The sequence below is a fragment of the Bos mutus genome, chromosome 3 (assembly GCF_027580195.1).
Source record: "Bos mutus isolate GX-2022 chromosome 3, NWIPB_WYAK_1.1, whole genome shotgun sequence".
NCBI lineage: Eukaryota > Metazoa > Chordata > Mammalia > Artiodactyla > Bovidae > Bos > Bos mutus.
This window is the reverse complement of record NC_091619.1, coordinates 77044172-77066014: the sequence shown is the minus strand read 5'-3', so window position 1 is coordinate 77066014 and position 21843 is coordinate 77044172. Positions and strand designations below refer to the sequence as shown.

Sequence of the window (21843 nt, the reverse complement as noted above, 5' to 3'; positions counted from 1 at the left end):
AGATACGTGTGAATAGATAAGAACTAGAATAAGAAACGAAGAAGGCAATGGCACCCCACTCCAGTACTCGTGCCTGGAAAAACCCCATGGATGGAGGAGCCTGGTGGGCTGCAGTCCATGGGGTCGCTAAGAGTCGGACATGACTGAGTGACTTCACTTTCACTTTTCACTTTCATGCATTGGAGAAGGAAATGGCAACCCACTCCAGTGTTCTTGCCTTGAGAATCCCAGGGATGGGGGAGCCTGGTGGGCTGCCGTCTATGAGGTCACACAGAGTCGGACACGACTGAAGCGACTTAGGAGTAGCAGCAGAATAAGAAAACGTTAGATGTAGCAATTAGGAGATCAGTCATTACCAAATCAAGCAAATACAGTAAAAGAAGGGGGAGGGGTAAAGCCTTTTGAGAAGTTTAGATGAAAGAGGAGAGATCTTAGATGTTAGCGGGAATGTGAGATTAATGATTTTGGAATGAGAGATTTAAGCAGGCTCATGGGCTGAGGGAAAACAGGCATTAGTGAGGGGTGATTAGAAGATACAGGGAAGAAAGAAGATAACTGCTGGTAAACGGTTAAACCTGATTACTTCTTTGTGTGCATTTTCATCACCTCATGGGGTGTAGGAAAGAAAGGACAGAAAGCTGTCCTATAGCCAAGGACAGCTATAGCACTAACAATATTGGCACTTTTACTAATACTCAGCACTAGCAAGTATCTGTTGAATTTAATTGATTAAAGAGAAATCATCAGGTACTTCAAGGGAACTTGTCTTTATTTGCATGTATATAAACCCTTAGACTCTGATACTAAATCCAAATTCCCAGACCAGGCTTAATTTTCTTAAGTAAATTCCCTCTTAGGACCTTTACTTTATTTTACTGCTAACAAATCTAAGTTAGAATCTTCTCAGTGCATAGTAATATGTTATAATAACTTGAAAAAAAAAAGCAAGTTGTTTATAAACAGAAACAGAATCACAGACTTACAAAACAAACATGATTCCACAGGGGAAAGTTTGGAGGGGAGGGATAAATTGGGAGTTTGGGATTGACATATATACACTACTAAATTTAAAATGGATAAATAACAAGGACCTACTGTATAGCACAGGGAGCTCTGCTTAATATTCTATAAGAACCTAAATGGGAAAAGAATTTGAAAAAGAATACATACATGTTTATGTATAACTGAATCACTCTGCTGTACACCTGAAATGAACACAGAATTGTTAATCAACTATCATCCGTTCAGTTCAGGCTCTCAGTCATGTCAACCTCTCTGCAACCCCATGGACTGCAGCAAGCCAGGCTTCCCTGTCCATCACCAACTCCTGGAGCTTACTCAAACTCATGTCCGTTGTGTTGGTGATGCCGTCCAAGCATCTCATCCTCTATCGTCCCCTTCTGCTCCTGCCTTCAATTTTTCTCAGAATCAGGGTTTTTTCCATTGAATCGATTCCTAGTATCAGGTGGCCAAAGTATTGGAGTTTCAGCTTCAGCATCAGTCCTTCCAATGAATATCCAGGACTGATTTCCTTTAAGATGGACTGGTTGGGTCTCCTTGCAGTCCAAAGGACTCTCAAGAGTCTTCTCCAACACCACAGCTCAAAAGCATCAATTCTTCAGTGCTCAACTTTCTTTATAGTTCAACTATCACATCCATACATGACTACAAACTATAGCTTTGACTAGATGGACCTTTTTTGTTAAAATAATGTCTCTGCATTTTAATATACTGTCTAGGTTGGTCATAGGTTTTCTTCCAAGGAGCAAGCATCTTTTAATTTCATGGCTGCAGTCACCATCTGTAGTGATTTTGCAGCCCCCCAAAATAAAGTCTCTCACTGTTTCCATTATTTCCCCATCTATTTGCCATGAAGTGATGGGACCAGATGCGATGATCTTAGTTTTCTGAATGTTGAGCTTTACGCCAACTTCTTCACTCTCCTCTTTCACTTTCATCAAGAGGCTCTTTAGTTCTTCTTCAGTTTCTGCCATTAGCGTGGTGTCATCTGCATAGCTGAGGTTATTGACATTTCTCCTAGCCTCTTGATTCCAGCTTCTGCTGGTGAGTGATCACACTATTGTGATTATCTGGGTCATGAAGATCTTTTTTGGATAGTTCTTCTGTGTATTCTTGCCACCTCTTCTTAATATCTTCTGCTTCCGTTAGGCCCATACTGTTTCTGTCCTTTATTGTGCCCATCTTTGCATGAAATATTCCCTTGGTATCTCTCATTTTCTTGAAGAGATCTCTAGTCTTTCCCATTCTATTATTTTCCTCTATTTCTTTGCATTGATTACTGAGGAAGGCTTTCTTATCTCTCCTTGCTATTCTTTGGAACTCTGCATTCAAATGGGTATATCTTTCCTTTTCTCCTTTGCCTTTTGCTTCTTTTCTTTTCACAGCTATTTGTGGCCTCTTTAGACAGCCATTTTGCCTTTTTGCATTTATTTTTCTTGGAGATGTTCTTGACCACTGCCTCCTGTACAATGTCATAAACCTCCGTCCATAGTTCTGCAAGTACTCTATCAGATCTATTCCCTTTAATCTATTTGTCACTTCTACTTCCTTAATTATAAGGGATTTGATTTAGGTCAAACCTGAATGGTCTAGTGGTTTTCCCTACTTTCTTCTATTTAAGTCTAATTTAGCAATAAGGAGCTCATGATCTGAGCCACAGTCAGCTCCTAGTCTTGTTTTTGCTGACTGTATAGATAGAGCTTCTCCATCTTTGACTACAAAGAATATAATCAATCTGATTTATGTATTGACCATCTCATGATGTCCATGTGTAGAGTCTTCTCATGTGTTGTTGGAAGAGGTTGTTTACTATGACCAGTGCATTCTCTTGGCAAAACTCTATTAGCCTTTGCCCTGCTTCATTCTGTACTCCAAGGCCAAATTTGCCTATTACTCCAGCTATTTCTTGACTTCCTACTTTTGCATTCTACTCCCCTATAATGAAAAGGAAATATTTTGGGGGTGTTAGTTCTAGAAGGTCTTATAGGTCTTCATAGAACCATTCAAATTCAGCCACTTCAGCATTACTGGTTGGGGCATAGACTTGGATTACTGTGATATTGAATGGTTTGCCTTGTTAATGAACAGAGATCATTCTGTCATTTTTGAGATTGCATCCCAAGTACTGCATTTTGGACTCTTATGTTGACTATAATGGCTACTCCATTTCTTCTAAGGGATTCTTGCCCACAGTAGTGGATATAATGGTCATCTGAGTTAAATTCACCCATTCTGGTACATTTGAGTTCCTAAATGTCCTAAAATGTCCTTGTCATTCCTAAAATGTCCACGTTCACTCTTGCCATCTCCTGTTTGACCACTTCCAATTTGCCTTGATTCATGCATCTGAAATTCCAGGTTCCTCTGCAGTATTGCCCTTACAGCATCAGACTTTACTTCCATCACCAGTCACATCCACACTGGGTGTTCTTTTGGCTTTGGCTCCGTCTCTTCATTCTTTCTGAAGTTATTTCTTCATTTTTTCTGCAGTAATCAGCTGCACTCCTATATAAAATAAAAATCTTCAAAAAGCAAGCAGGTGAGAGTCTTTATCCTTTTTTCTTCCAAGGAAGCTCTTTAACCACTGCTAAAAATTTACTGGATTTCTCATTAATTTATCCACATAGGTGTGGATGAAGATAAATTATCCAAAGGTGTGTTGGGAGGGACAGTTTGTATCAGGATCCAGTGGGTCTGGGCACAACCTCTGCATTATGTTTTTATTGCTGATGTAATGAATTATCACAAATTGAGTGAGTTAGAGCAGCACTTATTATTTCAGAGTTTTGATATCAGAATCCCAAGTGCAGTTTGGTTGAACTGGCTCTACTGCTTAGACTCCCAAGTTAGAATCAGTGTATCAGCATGACTGCTTTCCTTTTGGGGAGGGTGGGTCTGGGGCTGAAGTTCATGCAGATTCTTGGCAGAATCAGTTTCTTGTAGCTATGGTCCTTGTTTATTTGTGCCGAAATCGCTCAGTCATGTCCGACTCTTTGCGACCCCATGGACAGTAGCCTACCAGGCTCTGCCATCCATGGGATTTTCCAGGCAAGAATACTGGAGTGTGCTGCCATTTCCTTCTCCAGGGGATCTTCCCAACCCAGGGATTGAACCTGGGTCTCCTGCATTGCAGGCAGACGCTTTACCGTCTGAGCCACCAGGGAAGCCTGAAAGTCAGCCAGGAGCTTCTATTAATCCCTTAGTGGACATGTTGCACTCTCCCCTCCATTCTCAAACCAGCAAAACCTCATCCTTCTCACACTTTAAATCCCCCAGACTTTGCCTTCTGCTTTATCTCTCTCCTGCCTCCAGTAGAAGAGCATTCTCTGTTTTTAAGGACTCACCTTGATTAGATTAGGCTCACCATGATAATACAAGATCATCTTCCTACTTTAAAGTCCATAACTTTAATTATATCTATTATATCTTAATTATATTTTATCTAACATATCTAATTATTTTGTATCATTTGCCTTTTGACATAACATATTCACAAATTCTGGAGCATTTGGATATAGGCATCTTTGAAGGTCCTTCTTCCTTCTACACCCTCCCTCATGAAACAATAGGGCTTCTTACTCAGAACAGCCACTGAAGTGATTCTTTCTGTAAGAATACATATCTGCTCCAGGGCCAGATACTTACTGCCTTCCAGCTCTCGCTAGAAAAGCGGTGGACACATTATTGGGAAAAATAAGTTTTCATCAGGCATCCCATTGTGTGTATACTAGGTATAGGACTACTCTTGACCTGTGTGAGACACTTAGTGTATTAATAAATGGTAGTTGGCGTGATACTGTTGACAGCAATGATCTGCCTCCATTTGACATAAGACTCAATGCTAGTGACTGAAGCAGATTCAAAGCAAATAAAACATAGCCTCTGCCTAGGAAAAATAACAGTTATACAGATACATATATGGAACAAATGAAATGGAAAATGCTTTGAGAAGAGGTGCTTCTTTTCCTCTTGATGATGTTCCTGATGCTCCTTTTAAACTGTTCTTGTTTGTTGTTGTTGTTGTTGAGTCACTAAGTCATGTCTCAGTCTTTGCGACCTTATGGAAACTCTTCTTACCCAGATAAAAAGTGATATGAAGGGTGGAGAGCAATTGGTTAACATGCAATTTGTTCTGGCTGGTGCTCACACTCTGCAGAGCCAATCTGGTAAGCCCAGAAAGGCCAGCTAATTGACGAAATTCCCTCGGAGAGGGCCAGAAACTGGGAAAAGGTCAGCAAAGCTTCTCAGATTTAAAAATAGAGAGCCAGGAAACAAAAGATTCAATGCAACTTTTACAACTACAAATTAAATGCAAAGAATGACACATCATTACATAAGCAGCATAAAATATAATTTAAATGTCAAAAGAGCTGAAGCTTCTTTAATCATGTGAGGGAAAAAAAATGGCAAAATGTGTTAAATGTCTCCATTTGTACTCTACAAAAAAAGTGAAAAGTAAAAATGGCGTTGTTTTATAATGCAAAAATTAAAAAATCAGTTGTGTTTTTTTACTGTTTATAGGAATCTTTATGTTTATTTTGTCCAACTTTAAAGATATCTATCTTTTAAAAGTTCTTTTGACTTTCAGGAACTGTGGATATATTTGAATACAGGGAGGTATCATTCAGCTTATGACAGTGCTTGAATGTGATATGTGTGCTTATTAAAGCTAGAGTTAAGTCTTAGATATGTGAAGGGTACATTTTCATTGGAAGGAGTAGGCGTATTACAGATTGCTCTTGCTCTACTACTTGGAATATGATTTCACATACATTTTGCTCTCTTGAAAATTAGCTTTGTGGCAGTTGGTTTCCCTACTTCTGCCACCCACTTACATTTTAGATCTCTGTTTTGAAGCTTGTGAGATATATTTAAAAACATCATATTAACGTTTTAGGTCTCTGTCTGGATACAGTGGTTTCACATATGCTGTTCTTCAACAGATGCAGAATTTTACTAGCTTTTGGTTGTCAAAGATGTCAATCCAATCAAAGTTAAATATGTACCACATATGTGTATGTGTTTGTGTGTGCGAGTGTGTGTGTGTGTGTATATATATATATATATATATATGCTATAATTTAGGAATTTTACTCTTCATTCATTTCAGCTCTGTCGTTCAGTCATGTCCGACTCTTTGCGACCCCATGGACTGCAGCATACCAGGCCTCCCTGTCTTTCACCAACTCCCGGAGTTTACTCAAACTCGTCTCCATTGAGTCGGTGATGCCATCCAACCACTTCATCCTCCGTTGACCCTTTCTCCTCCTGCCTTCAATCTTTTCCAACATCAGGGTCTTTTCCAGAGAGTCAGTTCTTCCCATCAGGTGGCCAAAGTATTGGAGTTTCAGCATCAATCCTTACAATGAATATTCAGGACTGATTTCTTTTAGGATGGACTGGTTGGATCTCCTTGCAGTCCAAGGGACTCTCAAGACTCTTCTCCAACACCACAGTTCAAAAGCATCTTCATTCATTTAGTAAACATTTATTAAGCTCCTACTGTGTTCTTTTTAGTGACCTGAGCACTGAGAATGCTAAGGTTTATTAAGACACAAGATCCTGGTCTTGAGCACTCAGAACTCAGGTTGAGAGAAACTTGGAATAGTGTATTGTGGTAAATGCTGTCCTGCTGCTGCTGCTGCTGAGTCGCTTCAGTCGTGTCCAACTCTGTGTGACCCCATGGACGGCAGCCCACCAGGCTTCACTGTCCCTGGGATTCTCCAGGCAAGAACACTGGCATGGGTTGCCATTTCCTTCTCCAGTGCATGCAAGTGAAAAGTGAAAGTGAAGTCACTCAGTTGTGTCTGACTCTATGTGACCCCATGGACTGCAGCCCACCAGGCTCCTCTGTCCATGGGACTTTCCAGGCAAGAGTACTGGTGTAGGGTGCCATTGCCTTCTCCAGTGCTGTCCTAGCAGCCAGTACTGCATGCAGAGAGCTTTGGGAATACACAGGAGAGAAACCTACCCTGAACCAGGGCAGAAAGATTTGAGCCAGGGTTCCTGGAGATAACTTTATTTTAGTGAACCAGTCTTTAGAAGTAATTTCTTTTTTTAGGTCTCTGATATTTTCAATATCTTATTCCCCAGTTTATTGGAGGATGAGATATAAGGGAAAGGAGATTGAGTTAGGAAGAAAAAGAGAGAGTGAAGAGCTATCTCAGAAATCTGTGATTTGCCCTGGGATATAACTTCCATTACAGGTGACTGTTTTTGACTCTGGGTTTCTTAGAAGCAAGGAGTCATTCCCATGCTTATAGGAGAAATCACAACATAATATATAATTTTCTCTGGGTCTATGAGAGGAAAGGCATGAAGGACATCTTAAACATTGCCTCAGAGCAGCATTTCCTCAGCCAGTCTTGACTGATGATAAGTGACCACATGAACTTCCCTTCCAGGTCAGTCATTGCTCCAACTAGGAAAGCAACGCAAGGTGTTATGCACCTGAGGTATCGTGAAAATGAAACAATTCTGTGTAACCTCTAAAAAAGTCAGTAAAAGATGGTGCTATAAAAGATTCAGAGTCACCTCTGCCAGTTCACAAGTTGCTTCACAAGGCTCTCCCCCAAATTAGTCCAGGTCTTATACAGTCCTTTGCCAAGAATTTAGTATGGAAATATTTCTGATAAAGAAAACCTTAGGAAGAACTTGAATTTTATTGCAGTATGCCAACATACTCACAGTGTGTTTTTTTAAAACAGAAAACAATAATAGAAAGCAAGCGCAATAGACTTTATTTATAAGAACACCTGCTTTAAAAATAACCCTACTGTTCAGAAGGAACAGTTTCTGAACTGTTTTGTTTTTCTGCAAGGAAAAATCCACAAATGAATTGAAAATTACCAAGTTGCTGTTAGTTGTATGCACAAAATTGGCCTTGTGGGGCCAGCTGTATATTTCATTTGCAGTGTCAGGGTCATAATCCAATGTAATGATATTATAATATTGTAAGACACACACACACACACACACACACACACATATATATATATAATGTTACTAAAAAACCTGAAATGAGTTTTTGGCCAGCCCAATATATCTATCCTTCAAAATAGAAGGGCTAGAAGGAAGAAACATTTGAGAGTTGTCTTCAACATTCACATCAACCACCAGGAAAGATCTCTAAAGAAAACCTCCCAGCATCAGGGAGTGGATGAATAAGATGCAAAATAGCTGAGACAGAGAGAGAGTTCACTTCAAATTTCATGCTTTGCATCTGTGTTATAGCAAGTATTTATAATGTAGATGCAGAGTGAGAATCTCAACACAGAAGCCAGATAGTAATTTAGAAAAAGAAGCACAGAAAATGCTTGAAAAATCAAGAAAAAAATCACATTAGTATGTTGTAGTTGTTGTTCAGTCGATCAGTCATGTCTGAGTCTTTGCAATATGGACTGCAGCATGCCAGACTTCCCTGTCCCTCCCCATCTCCCAGAGCTTGCTCAAAATTATGTGCATTGAGTCGGTGATGCCATCCAACCATCTCATCATCTGTTGTCCCCTTCTCCTGCCTTCAATCTTTCCAAGCATCAGGGTCTTTTCTAATGAGCCAGCCCTTTGTATCAGGTGGCCAAAATATTGGAGCTTCAGCTTCAGCATCAGTCCTTCCAATGAATATTAAGGGTTGATTTCCTTTAGGATTAACTGCTTTGATCTCTTTGCAATCCAAGAGACTCTCAAGAATCTTCTTCAGCACCACAATTTGAAAGCATCAATTCTTCAATGTTCAGCCTGCTTTATGGTCCAACTCTCACATCCATGCATGACTACTGGAAAAAACCATAACTTTATACAGACCTTTTTTTGGCAAAATAATGCTTTTTAATACACCTTTGAGGTTTGTCATAGCTTTTTTCCCAAGGAGCCAGAATCTTTAAATTTCATGGCCACAGTCACCTTCTGCAGTGATTTTGCAGCCCAAGAAAATAAAGTCTGTCACTGTTTCCATTGTTTCCTCATCTATTTGCCACAAAGTAATGGCACTGGATGCCCTGGGTTTTTTTGAATGCTGAGTTTTAAGCCAGCTTTTTCACTCTCCTCTTTTACCTTCACAAAGAGGCTCTTTAGTTACTCTTCACTTTCTGCTATATGGATGGTATCATCTGCATATCTGAGGTTATTGCTATTTCTCCTGGCCATCTTGATTCCAGCTTGTGCTTCATCCAGCCTGGCATTTTGCATAATGTACTCTGCATGTAAGTTAAATAAGCAGGGTGACAATACATAGCCTTGACATACTCCTTTCCCAATTTTGAACCAGTCCATTGTTTCATGTTCAGTTCTAATTGTTGCTTCTTGACCTGCATACACATTTCACAGGAGGCAGGTCAGGTGGTCTGGTATTCCCATCTCTTGAAGAATTTTCCACAGTTTATTGTGATCCACACTGTCAAAGGCTCTGGCATAGTCAATAACACAAAAGTAGATGTTTTTCTGGAACTCTTTCATTTTTTCGATGATCAAATGGATGTTGGCAATTTGATCTCTGGTTCCTCTGCCTTTTCTAAATCCAGCTTGAACATTTGGAATTTCACAGTTCATGTACTGTTGAAGCCTAGCTTGAAGGATTTGGGGCATGACTTTGCTAACATATGAAATGAGTGCAATTGTGTGGTAGTTTGAGCATTCTTTGGCATTGCCTTTCTTTGGGATTGGAATGAAAACTGACCTTTTCCAGTCCTGTGGCCACTGCTGAGTTTTCCAAATTTGCTGGCATATTGAGTGCAGTACTTTCACAGCATCATCTTTCAGGATTTGAAATAGCTCAACTGGAATTCCATCACCTCCACTAGCTTTGTTCATAGTGCTGCTTCCTAAGGCCCATTTGACTTCACACTCCAGGATGTCTAGCTCTAGGTGACTGATCACACCATGTTATCCAGGTCATTAAGATTATTTTTGTATAGTTCTTTTGTGTATACTTGCCTCTTCTTAATACCTTCTGTTTCTATTAGATCCATACTGTTTCTGTCCTTTATTGTGCCTATCTTTGCGTGAAATGTCCCCTTGGTATCTCTCATTTTCTTGAAGAGATCTCTAGTCTTTCCCATTCTATTCTTTTCCTCTATTTCTTTGCATTGATCACTGAAGAAGGCTTTCTTATCTCTCCTTGCTAGTCTTTGGAACTGTGCATTAAGATGGGTATATCTTTCTTTTTTTCCTTTGCCTTTTGCTTTTCTTCTGTTCTCAGCTATTTGTGAGGTCTCATCAGCAACCATTCTGCCATTTTGCTTTTTTTTTTCTTGGCAATGGTTTTGACCACTTCCTCCTGTATAATGTTATGTACCTCTGTCCATAGTTCTTCAGGCAATCTTTCTATCAGATCTAATCCCTTGAATCTATTTGTCACTTTCACTGTATAATCATAAAGGATTTGATTTAGGGCGTACCTGAATGGCCTAGTGGTTTTCCCTACTTTCTTCAATATAAGTCTGAATTTTGCATTAATGAGTTCATTATCTGAGCCACAGTCAGCTCCCTATCTTGTTTTTGCAGACTGCATAGAGCTTCTCCATCATCGGCTGCAAAGAATATAATCAGTCTGATTTCAGCATTGACCATCTGGTGATGTCCATGTGTAGAGTTGTCACTTGGAGGGTGTTTTCTCTGACCAGTGCTTTCTCTTGGCAAAACTCTGTTAGCCTTTGCCATGCTTCATTTTGTACTCCAAGGCCAAACTTACCCATTACTCCAGGTATCTCTCTTTTTTTTTTTTTAAACTTTACATAATTGTATTAATTTTGCCAAATATCAAAATGAATCCGCCACAGGTATACATGTGTTCCCCATCCCGAACCCTCCTCCCTCCTCCCTCCCCATACCATCCCTCTGGGCCGTCCCAGTGCACCAGCCCCAAGCATCCAGCATCGTGCATCGAACCTGGACTGGCAACTCGTTTCCTACATGATATTTTACATGTTTCATTGCCATTCTCCCAAATCTTCCCACCCTCTCCCTCTCCCACAGAGTCCATAAGACTGTTCTATACATCAGTGTCTCTTTTGCTGTCTCGTACACCGGGTTATTGTTACCATCTTTCTAAATACCATATATATGCGTTAGTATACTGTATTTATGTTTTTCCTTCTGGCTTACTTCACTCTGTATAATAGGCTCCAGTTTCATCCACCTCATTAGAACTGATTCAAATGTATTCTTTTTAATGGCTGAGTAATACTCCATTGTGTATATGTACCACAGCTTTCTTATCCATTCATCTGCTGATGGACATCTAGGTTGCTTCCATGTCTTGGCTATTATAAACAGTGCTGAGATGAACATTGGGGTACACGTGTCTCTTTCCCTTCTGGTTTCCTCAGTGTGTATGCCCAGCAGTGGGATTGCTGGATCATAAGGCAGTTCTATTTCCAGTTTTTTAAGGAATCTCCACACTGTTCTCCATAGTGGCTGTACTAGTTTGCATTCCCACCAACAGTGTAAGAGGGTTCCCTTTTCTCCACACCCTCTCCAGCATTTATTATTTGTAGACTTTTGGATCGCAGCCATTCTGACTGGTGTGAAATGGTACCGCATAGTGGTTTTGATTTGCATTTCTCTGATAAAGAGTGATGTTGAGCATCTTTTCATGTGTTTGTTAGCCATCTGTATGTCTTCTTTGGAGAAATGTCTATTTAGTTCTTTGGCCCATTTTTTGATTGGGTCGTTTATTTTTCTGGAGTTGAGCTGTAGGAGTTGCTTGTATATTTTTGAGATTAGTTGTTTGTCGGTTGCTTCATTTGCTATTATTTTCTCCCATTCTGAAGGCTGTCTTTTCACCTTGCTAATAGTTTCCTTTGATGTGCAGAAGCTTTTAAGGTTAATTAGGTCCTATTTGTTTATTTTTGCTTTTATTTCCAATATTCTGGGAGGTGGGTCATAGAGGATCCTGCTGTGATGTATGTCAGAGAGTGTTTTGCCTATGTTCTCCTCTAGGAGTTTTATACTTTCTGGTCTTACGTTTAGATCTTTAATCCATTTTGAGTTTATTTTTGTGTATGGTGTTAGAAAGTGGTCCAGTTTCATTCTTTTACAAGTGGTTGACCAGATTTCCCAGCACCACTTGTTAAAGAGATTGTCTTTAATCCATTGTATATTCTTGCCTCCTTTGTCAAAGATAAGGTGTCCATATGTGCGTGGATTTATCTCTGGGCTTTCTATTTTATTCCATTGATCAATATTTCTGTCTTTGTGCCAGTACCATACTGTCTTGATAACTGTGGCTTTGTAGTAGAGCCTGAAGTCAGGTAGGTTGATTCCTCCAGTTCCATTCTTCTTTCTCAAGATCGCTTTGGCTATTCGAGGTTTTTTGTATTTCCATACAAATTGTGAAATTATTTGTTCTAGCTCTGTGAAGAATACTGTTGGTAGCTTGATAGGGATTGCGTTGAATCTATAAATTTCTTTGGGTAGTATACTCATTTTCACTATATTGATTCTTCCAATCCATGAACATGGTATATTTCTCCATCTATTAGTGTCCTCTTTGATTTGTTTCACCAGTGTTTTATAGTTTTTCTATATATAGGTCTTTAGTTTCTTTAGGTAGATATATTCCTAAGTATTTTATTCTTTCCGTTGCAATGGTGAATGGAATTGTTTCCTTAATTTCTCTTTCTGTTTTCTCATTATTAGTGTATAGAAATGCAAGGGATTTCTGTGTGTTGATTTTATATCCTGCAACTTTACTATAGTCATTGATTATTTCTAGTAATTTTCTGGTGGAATCTTTAGGGTTTTCTATGTAGAGGATCATGTCATCTGCAAATAGTGAGAGTTTTACTTCTTCTTTTCCAATTTGGATTCCTTTTCTTTTTCTGCTCTGATTGCTGTGGCCAAAACTTCCAAAACTATGTTGAATAGTAATGGTGAAAGTGGGCACCCTTGTCTTGTTCCTGACTTTAGAGGAAATGCTTTCAATTTTTCACCATTGAGGATAATGTTTGCTGTGGGTTTGTCATATATAGCTTTTATTATGTTGAGGTATGTTCCTTCTATTCCTGCTTTCTGGAGAGTTTTTATCATAAATGGATGTTGAATTTTGTCAAAGGCTTTCTCTGCATCTATTGAGATAATCATATGGTTTTTATTTTTCAATTTGTTAATATGGTGTATTACATTGATTGATTTGCAGATATTGAAGAATCCTTGCATCCCTGGGATAAAGCCCACTTGATCATGGTGTATGATCTTTTTAATGTGTTGTTGGATTCTGATTGCTAGAATTTTGTTAAGGATTTTTGCATCTATGTTCATCAGCGATATTGGCCTGTAGTTTTCTTTTTTTGTGGCATCTTTGTCAGGTTTTGGTATTAGGGTGATGGTGGCCTCATAGAATGAGTTTGGAAGTTTATCTTCCTCTGCAATTTTCTGGAAGAGTTTGAGCAGGATAGGTGTTAGCTCTTCTCTAAATTTTTGGTAGAATTCAGCTGTGAAGCCGTCTGGACCGGGGCTTTTGTTTGCTGGAAGATTTTTGATTACAGTTTCAATTTCCATGCTTGTGATGGGTCTGTTAAGATTTTCTATTTCTTCCTGGTCCAGTTTTGGAAAGTTGTACTTTTCTAAGAATTTGTCCATTTCTTCCACGTTGTCCATTTTATTGGCATATAATTGTTGATAGTAGTCTCTTATGATCCTTTGTATTTCTGTGTTGTCTGTTGTGATCTCTCCATTTTCGTTTCTAATTTTGTTGATTTGATTTTTCTCCTTTGTTTCTTGATGAGTCTGGCTAATGGTTTGTCAATTTTATTTATCCTTTCAAAGAACCAGCTTTTGGTTTTGTTGATTTTTGCTATGGTCTCTTTTGTTTCTTTTGCATTTATTTCTGCTCTAATTTTTAAGATTTCTTTCCTTCTACTAACCCTGGGGTTCTTCATTTCTTCCTTTTCTAGTTGCTTTAGGTGTAGAGTTAGGTTATTTATTTGACTTTTTTCTTGTTTCTTGAGGTGTGCCTGTATTGCTATGAACTTTCCCCTTAGGACTGCTTTTACCGTGTCCATAGGTTTTGGGTTGTTGTGTTTTCATTTTCATTCGTTTCTATGCAAATTTTGATTTCTTTTTTGATTTCTTCTGTGATTTGTTGGTTATTCAGCAGTGTGTTGTTCAGCCTCCGTATGTTGGAATTTTTAATAGTTTTTCTCCTGTAATTGAGATCTAATCTTACTGCATTGTGGTCAGAAAAAAATGCTTGGAATGATTTCTATTTTTTTGAATTTACCAAGGCTAGATTTATGGCCCAGGATGTGATCTATCCTGGAGAAGGTTCCATGTGCGCTTGAGAAAAAGGTGAAATTCATTGTTTTGGGATGAAATGTCCTATAGATATCAATTAGGTCTAACTGCTCTATTGTATCATTTAAAGTTTGTGTTTGCTTGTTAATTTTCTGTTTAGTTGATCTATCCATAGGTGTAAGTGGGGTATTAAAGTCTCCCACTATTATTGTGTTATTGTTAATTTCTCCTTTCATACTTGTTAGCATTTGTCTTATGTACTGTGGTGCTCCCGTGTTGGGTGCATATATATTTATAATTGTTATATCTTCTTCTTGGATTGATCCTTTGATCATTATGTAGTGACCTTCTTTGTCTCTTTTCACAGCCTTTGTTTTAAAGTCTATTTTATCTGATATGAGTATTGCTACTCCTGCTTTCTTTTGGTCCCTATTTGCATGAAAAAAATCTTTTTCCAGCCCTTCACTTTCAGTCTGTATGTGTCCCCTGTTTTGAGGTGGGTCTCTTGTAGACAACATATGTAGGGTCTTGTTTTTGTATCCATTCAGCCAGTCTTTGTCTTTTTGGTTGGGGCATTCAACCCATTTACGTTTAAGGTAATTACTGATAAGTATGATCCCGTTGCCATTTACTTTATTGTTTTGGGTTCTGAGTTTATACACCATTTTTGTGTTTCCTGTCTAGAGAATATCCTTTAGTATTTGTTGGAGAGCTGGTTTGGTGGTGCAGAATTCTCTCAGCTTTTGCTTGTCTGAAAAGCTTTTGATTTCTCCTTCATACTTGAATGAGATCCTTGCTGGGTACAATAATCTGGGCTGTAGGTTATTTTCTTTCATCATTTTAAGTATGTCTTGCCATTCCCTCCTGGCTTGAAGAGTTTCTATTGAAAGATCAGCTGTTATCCTTATGGGAATTCCCTTGTGTGTTATTTGTTGTTTTTCCCTTGCTGCTTTTAATATTTGTTCTTTGTGTTTGATCTTTGTTAATTTGATTAATATGTGTCTTGGGGTGTTTCTCCTTGGGTTTATCCTGTTTGGGACTCTCTGGGTTTCTTGGACTTGGGTGATTATTTCCTTCCCCATTTTAGGGAAGTTTTCCACTATTATCTCCTCAAGTATTTTCTCATGGTCTTTCTTTTTGTCTTCATCTTCTGGAACCCCTATGATTCGAATGTTGTAGCGTTTAATATTGTCCTGGAGGTCTCTGAGATTGTCCTCATTTCTTTTAATTCGTTTTTCTTTTATCCTCTCTGATTCATTTATTTCTACCATTCTATCTTCTAATTCACTAATCCTGTCTTCTGCCTCTGTTATTGTACTATTTGTTGCCTTCAGAGTGTTTTTAATTTCACTTATTGCATTATTCATTATATATTGACTCTTTTTATTTCTTCTAGGTCCTTGTTAAACCTTTCTTGCATCTTCTCAATCCTTGTCTCCAGGCTATTTATCTGTGATTCCATTTTAGTTTGAAGATTTTGGATCAATTTCACTATCATTATTCAGAATTCTTTATCAGGTAGATTCCCTATCTCTTCCTCTTTTTGTTTGGTTTGGTGGGCATTTATCCTGTTCCTTTATCTGCTGAGTATTCCTCTGTCTCTTCATTTTGTTTAAATTGCTGAGTTGGGGTGTCCTTTCTGTATTCTGGCAGTTTGTGGAGTTCTCTTTATTGTGGCGTTTCTCACTGTGTGTGGGTTTGTACAGGTGGCTTGTCAAGGTTTCCTGGTTAGGGAAGCTTGTGTCGGTGTTCTGGTGGGTGGAGCTGTATTTCTTCTCTCTGGAGTGCAATGAAATGTCCAGTAATGAGTTATGAGATGTCTATAGTTTTGGGGTGACTTTGGGCAGCCTGTATCTTGAAAGCTCAGGGCTGTGTTCCTTTGTTGCTGGAGAATTTGCTTGGTATGTCTTGCCCTGGAACTTATTGGCCCTTGTGTGGTGCTTGGTTTCAGTGTCGGTATGGAGGCATTTGATGAGCTCCTGTCAATTAATGTTCCTTGGAGTCAGGAGTTCCCTGGAGTCAGGGTTTGGACTTAAGTCTCCTGCTTCCGGTTATCGGTCTTATTTTTACAGTAGTTTCAAAACTTCTCCTTCTATACAGCACCATTGATAAAACATCTACATTAAAGATGAAAAGTTTCTCTACAGTGAGGGTCACTCAGAGAGGTTCACAGGGTTACATGGAGAAGAGAAGAGGGAGGAGGGAGTTAGAGGTGACCCAAATGAGATGAGGTGAATCAATAGTGGAGAAAGTGAGCTAGCCAGTAGTCACTTCCTTATGTGCACTCCACAACTGGACCACTCAGAGATGTTCACGGGGTTATACAGAGAAGAGAAGAAGGAGGAAGGTAACAGAGGTGGCCAGAAGGATAAAAGTGGGGAATGAAAAGGAGGGAGACAGATCCAGCCAGTAATCAGTTCCCTAAGTGTTCTCCACCGTCTGGAACACACAGAAATTCACAGAGTTGGGTAGAGTAGAGAGGGGTTAGGGAGGAGACACAGGCGACCTGGTGGAGAAAAAGGAGAGTCCAAAGGGAGAGAGAGCAGTCAAGCCAGTAATCTCACTCCCTAGTGAAAAATGGGTCCTGAAGATTGGGTCCTTAAAGGTACAAAATTGGCAACAAATACATAAAAGCAAAAATTTTAAATCTAGAGTAGAGTTTGGAATTTCAAAAATACGATGTTAAAGAAAAGAAGAAGGAAAAGAAAGAGAGAAAAAACGAACAAACAAAAACAAACAAGGTCGTGAAAATTATAAAGAAAGTACAGGTACAAAATTGATAACTAATACCAGAAAGCAAAAATTAAAAATCTAGAGTAGAGTTTGGAATTTCAAAAATACGATGTTAAAGAAATGAAGAAGGAAAAGAAAGAGAGAAAAAACGAACAAAGAAAAACAAACAAGGTCACGAAAATTATAAAGAAAGTACAGGTACAAAATTGATAACTAATACCAGGAAGCAAAAATTAAAAATCTAGAGTAGACTTTGGAATTTCAAAAATACAATGTTAAAAAAAAAGAAGAAGAAGAAGAAAAATAAAGAGAGAAAACAAACAAACAAATACGAACAATGTCACAAAAATTATAAAGAAAATACAGGTACAAAATTGATATCAAATACCAAAAAGCATAAATTAAAAATCTAGAGTAAAGTTTGGAATTTCAGATATACAATGTTATATAAAAGAAGAAGAGAAAGAAACAGAGAAGAAGAAAAAAAAAAAGTCACAGAAATTATATAAAAAAAAACTATAGGTACAAAATTGATAACATATACCAAAAAGCGAAAATTAAAAATCTAGAGTAGAGTTTGGAATTTCAAAAATACAATGTTAAAGAAAAGAAGAAAAAAACAAAACCAAAAAAACAAACAAAAAAAAAAAAAAAAAAGGTCAAAAAATTATAAAATATATATATATGAAGTTTGCTGAAGAAGAAAAAAATAGGGTCTTTTTTTTTTTTTTGCAAAGTAATAGGTTATAAAAGTGAAAATTAAAGGAACAATAGAGGACTTAAAAAAATTTTTTTAATTAAAAAAAAAAAAGAAAGAATGATCGTAAAAATAATAAAAATATATCTAGGACTTTTTGTGGGTGTTGTGGGTTCAGTTCATTTTTGGCTAGTTCCTTGGTCAGATTTATATTTCTCAAGATCTATAGGCCCCTTCCTATGTAGTCCGTAGTAACCACAGGGTTTTGATCTATTGCCTGTAGCTTCCAAGGCATTTCCCTCTGTTATATCTTCTTCTGTTTGCTAGTCTCTTCAGTATCTGGTTTCCACCCTGACACAAAGGGCACGGTGGAGGACACTTTTTTTTTTTTTTTTTTTTTTTAGGCTTACTTGTTCAGTCACGCTGTGGGGAGGGAGGGAGGGATGCTGCAAACAAATAACACTGGCGTGGGCTCGCAGTGCCTCAGCCACCCTGGGTCTGCTCCCGCTCACGGCGCGTGTAGCCTCCCTGTCCACACTGCTCAGACTCTAGGTTGTTCCGCCGGGAACAATCCGAGGCCGGCCCTGGGCTGCATGCACCTCCCAGGTCCAAGCCGCTCAGGTTCAGGCACTCGGGTAGTCCTCAGAGGCGCAGACTCAGTTGGGGCTGCGTTTTGTGCTCTTCCCAGGTCCGAGCAGCTCAGGTGATGAGGTGTTTGGCGAGCGCCAGTGCTGCGACGTATCGCCTCCCTGCCATTCGGTTATCTGGGTGTAAAACCGGCGCACCTTCTCAGGCAGATGTTGACCGTCCAGACCCCCAAGAAGTTTTAGTTAGCAAAGAAGCCTGCTTACAGTTTTATAGATAATGTCTCTCTGGGGCTGCGATTGCCCCCTTCCTGCTCTGGCTGCCTGTCACCGGAGGGGGAAGATCTGCAGCCAGCTATCTCTGTTCAGTCCTTTGTTCTGTGCGCGGGCCTGGCGGTCTTAGGTTAGGGCTGGCTTTTCGCGTGGTAGATATCCCACAGTCTGGTTTGCTAGCCCAAATTATTTCGCTCAGATAGCGCTCAGGGTATTCAGGCCAGATTCTTACTCTCAGCGATGCAGCCCACGCCGCGCCTCCCTGCCCAGCCCCGGCTTGCTAATGACGGATGCAGGCGTCTGCGCTGCTTCTCCGCTGGGGGAGTTACTGTAGGGCTCGCAATCTGCGAGTTTTAATTGTTTATTTATTTTTTCTCCCTGTTATGTTTCCCTCTGTGCTTCCAAAGCTCGGCACAGATTCGGCAGTGAGAAGGTTTCCTGGTGTTTGGAAACTTCTCTCTTTTTAAGATTCCCTTCCCGGGACGGAACTCCGTCCCTCCCTCTTTTGTCTCTTTTTTTTTTGTTTTTAATATTTTTTCCTACCTCCTTTCGAAGAGTTGGGTTGCTTTTCTGGGTGCCTGATGTCCTCTGCCGGCATTCAGAAGTTGTTTTGTGGAATTTACTCGACGTTTAAATGCTCTTTTGATGAATTTGTGGGGGGAGAAAGTGTTCTCCCCGTCCTACTCCTCCGCCATCTTGGCTCCTCCCCCCCTACTCCAGGTATCTCTTGACTCCCTACTTTTACATTCCAGCCCCCTCTGATGAAAAGGACATCTTTTTTTCACATTAATATAAAATATACTTATTGAGGAGTTACTATTTTGCCAGACATTGAGCCGCAATAAAATATAAGGCACAGCCTTTATCTTCAAGATTTTGCCTTCCAATGAGGGAAAGTGGTCCATCTACGACTAATTATATGCTAATACGGTCTAACCCATTAGTACACTAAAATGTTGATTAATTCTCATCAGGAGAAGTAAGAAGGCATCACTGAGTAGAAACATTTGAGCAGAGCCTTGACAAATATGGAGGATATCAACAGGCAGAGAAGAAAATAGTGGCAATAATAGGTCCAGATCCAACATTAGATCTGGAATCCAAGATAACATTCTGAGCATGGTCAAAACATTAAGAAGTGACATAGGATAATGAGACTAACAAGAATGGTGAATTGGAATAGGACAATGTAGTCAGAAGACCCTTGACACTCTGCCAGCCAGGGTGCTTCTAAGATAGATGGTAGTATAGATACTGCTAGGTATCTATCTTGTATCTATCTAACTTGTATCCATCCCCTTTTTTCTCCTTGTTAATAGGGACCTAATTCTAATTTAGGAGGCAAAGTTCTGCATAAAATACCTTACCTTCTCAAAACTCCCTTGTATCCAGGGATGGATATGTAACTTAGTTTGGACTATTAAGATATAAGCAGAAGTTTCTCAGGATATTTTTAAGAGGAGACACAGCTGACGTCTGTATTTTTCATACTGACTTTGCATTTCTTTCCACCCATCTCACAAAGATGAATAGCTATTTCATAACTAGGGTGGCAAAAGTCTTACAGTGAGGATCATAGAACAGGAAGGAGCCTGGTTCTCAAGCGATAGCTCTGGTCTACCACCCCTGGATCCCTTGTTATGGGGGAAAAATAAACTAATTTGTTTAATCCCTTGTGGCTAGGTTCCTATTAATGCAGCTAAGTTCAGTCCTGATTGATAGAGATGGCTTGTAGGGGAAAGCAAAAATAATTGAAAAAAAAGTAAGAGCAATTCTAACTGGAAGTTGAAACCCCAAGAATTGTGAGGGTGGGAGCAGGCCAGCACTAGCCTTGAGCACCCCAACCCCATGTCCATGCAGACAGCCCACCCATCAGTGGTCGACAGCAACTCTGCACTCTCCACCCCAAGGCCATGTAGCCAGTGACATGGAAAGCCTACTATGCCATCCAGTGGGTCTTCAGCCACCACATGAAGCAGGGCTTTCCAGCTAGTGGGGCTGCGGGCCAATCCCAGCAACCAGTATGCCCATAGCAGTCAGCCCTGCCACAACAGAAGGGTGAATGGAGCCCACACAGAAAGTACTCCTAGAGCATATAGCTCTGATGACCATAGGGGATTGTGCTCTTGAATCCAACTGGATATCTTCTATAAAAGTTCTCTTCTCCTAGATCAGGAAATGTAATCAACCTACCTGACACAAAGAAATAAACACAAGGGAATAGACAAAATGATAGAGGAATACTTTCCAAATGAAGAAATAAGACAAAAGCTCAGAAAAAGGACTAAAATTTAGAGGTAAGAAATCTACTGGGTAAAGAGTTCAAGGTGATGATTGTAAAGATGCTCACTGAGCTCAAGAGAAGGATGGATGAACACAGTGAAAATGAGAATTTCAGCAGTTAGCAAATGTAAAGAAGAATTAAATGGAGCTGAAGAAAACAATAACTGGAAAAAAGAAAACTAGAAAGAATCAACAGCTAATTCGATGATACGAAGGAATGGATCAGGAATCTGGAATACAGAGTGGTGTAATCATTTAAGCTAACCAGAAAAAAAGAATTAAAAACACGAGGATAGTTTAAGAGACTTCTGGAAAAAAGTCAAGTGTACTAACTTTCACATTAGGAGTCCCAGAAGAAGAGAGGGAGAAAGCAGCATAACTAAGTTGAAAATGTAGAGTTGTTAGAATGAACTTAAGCAATCACCAACGTAAAATAATTACATGTATTGATACATGAACCTTGTGGTAACCACAAACCAGAAACCTATGATAGATACACCTGCCAAAAAAAAAAAAAAAAGGAAAAGGAATCTAAATATAACACTAAAAATAGCCATCAAATCATAAGAGAAGAGAGCAAAAGAAGAAAGAAATGAAAAAGTATGAAAACAACCAGAAAACAATGTACAAAATGGCAATAAGCACATACCTATCAATAATATCTTTAAATATACATAGACTAATGATCCAATCAGAAGACCTAGAGTGGTTGGATAAAACAAAAACACAAGAACCATATATATGCTGCCTGTAGGAAACTTATTTCAGATGTGAAGATGCACACAGGCTGAAAGTGAGAGAATTTGGAAAAGTATTCCATACAAATGGAAGCAAAAAGAAATCTTGAGTAGCAATACATATATCAGACAAAATTGACTTTAAAGCAAATATTGTAATAAGAGACAAAGAAGGACATAGCATGATAAAAAAAGATCACTCCAACAACAGGATATAGCAATTAAAATATATATACACCCATTATCAGATCAGATGAGATCAGATCAGTCGCTCATTCACTCA

General features: G+C 39.1%; 1 protein-coding gene and 1 non-coding gene across 3 annotated transcripts in view; one reads left to right on the top strand and one right to left on the bottom strand.

Moving 5' to 3' along the window:
• PDE4B (phosphodiesterase 4B) overlaps positions 1-21843 on the top strand; it is a 548634-nt gene that overhangs the window by 268661 nt on the left and 258130 nt on the right. The window lies entirely within an intron of this gene.
• Positions 4113-4184, bottom strand: TRNAC-GCA (transfer RNA cysteine (anticodon GCA)). Its single transcript has one exon. It is a non-coding gene; the product is annotated as a tRNA-Cys (tRNA).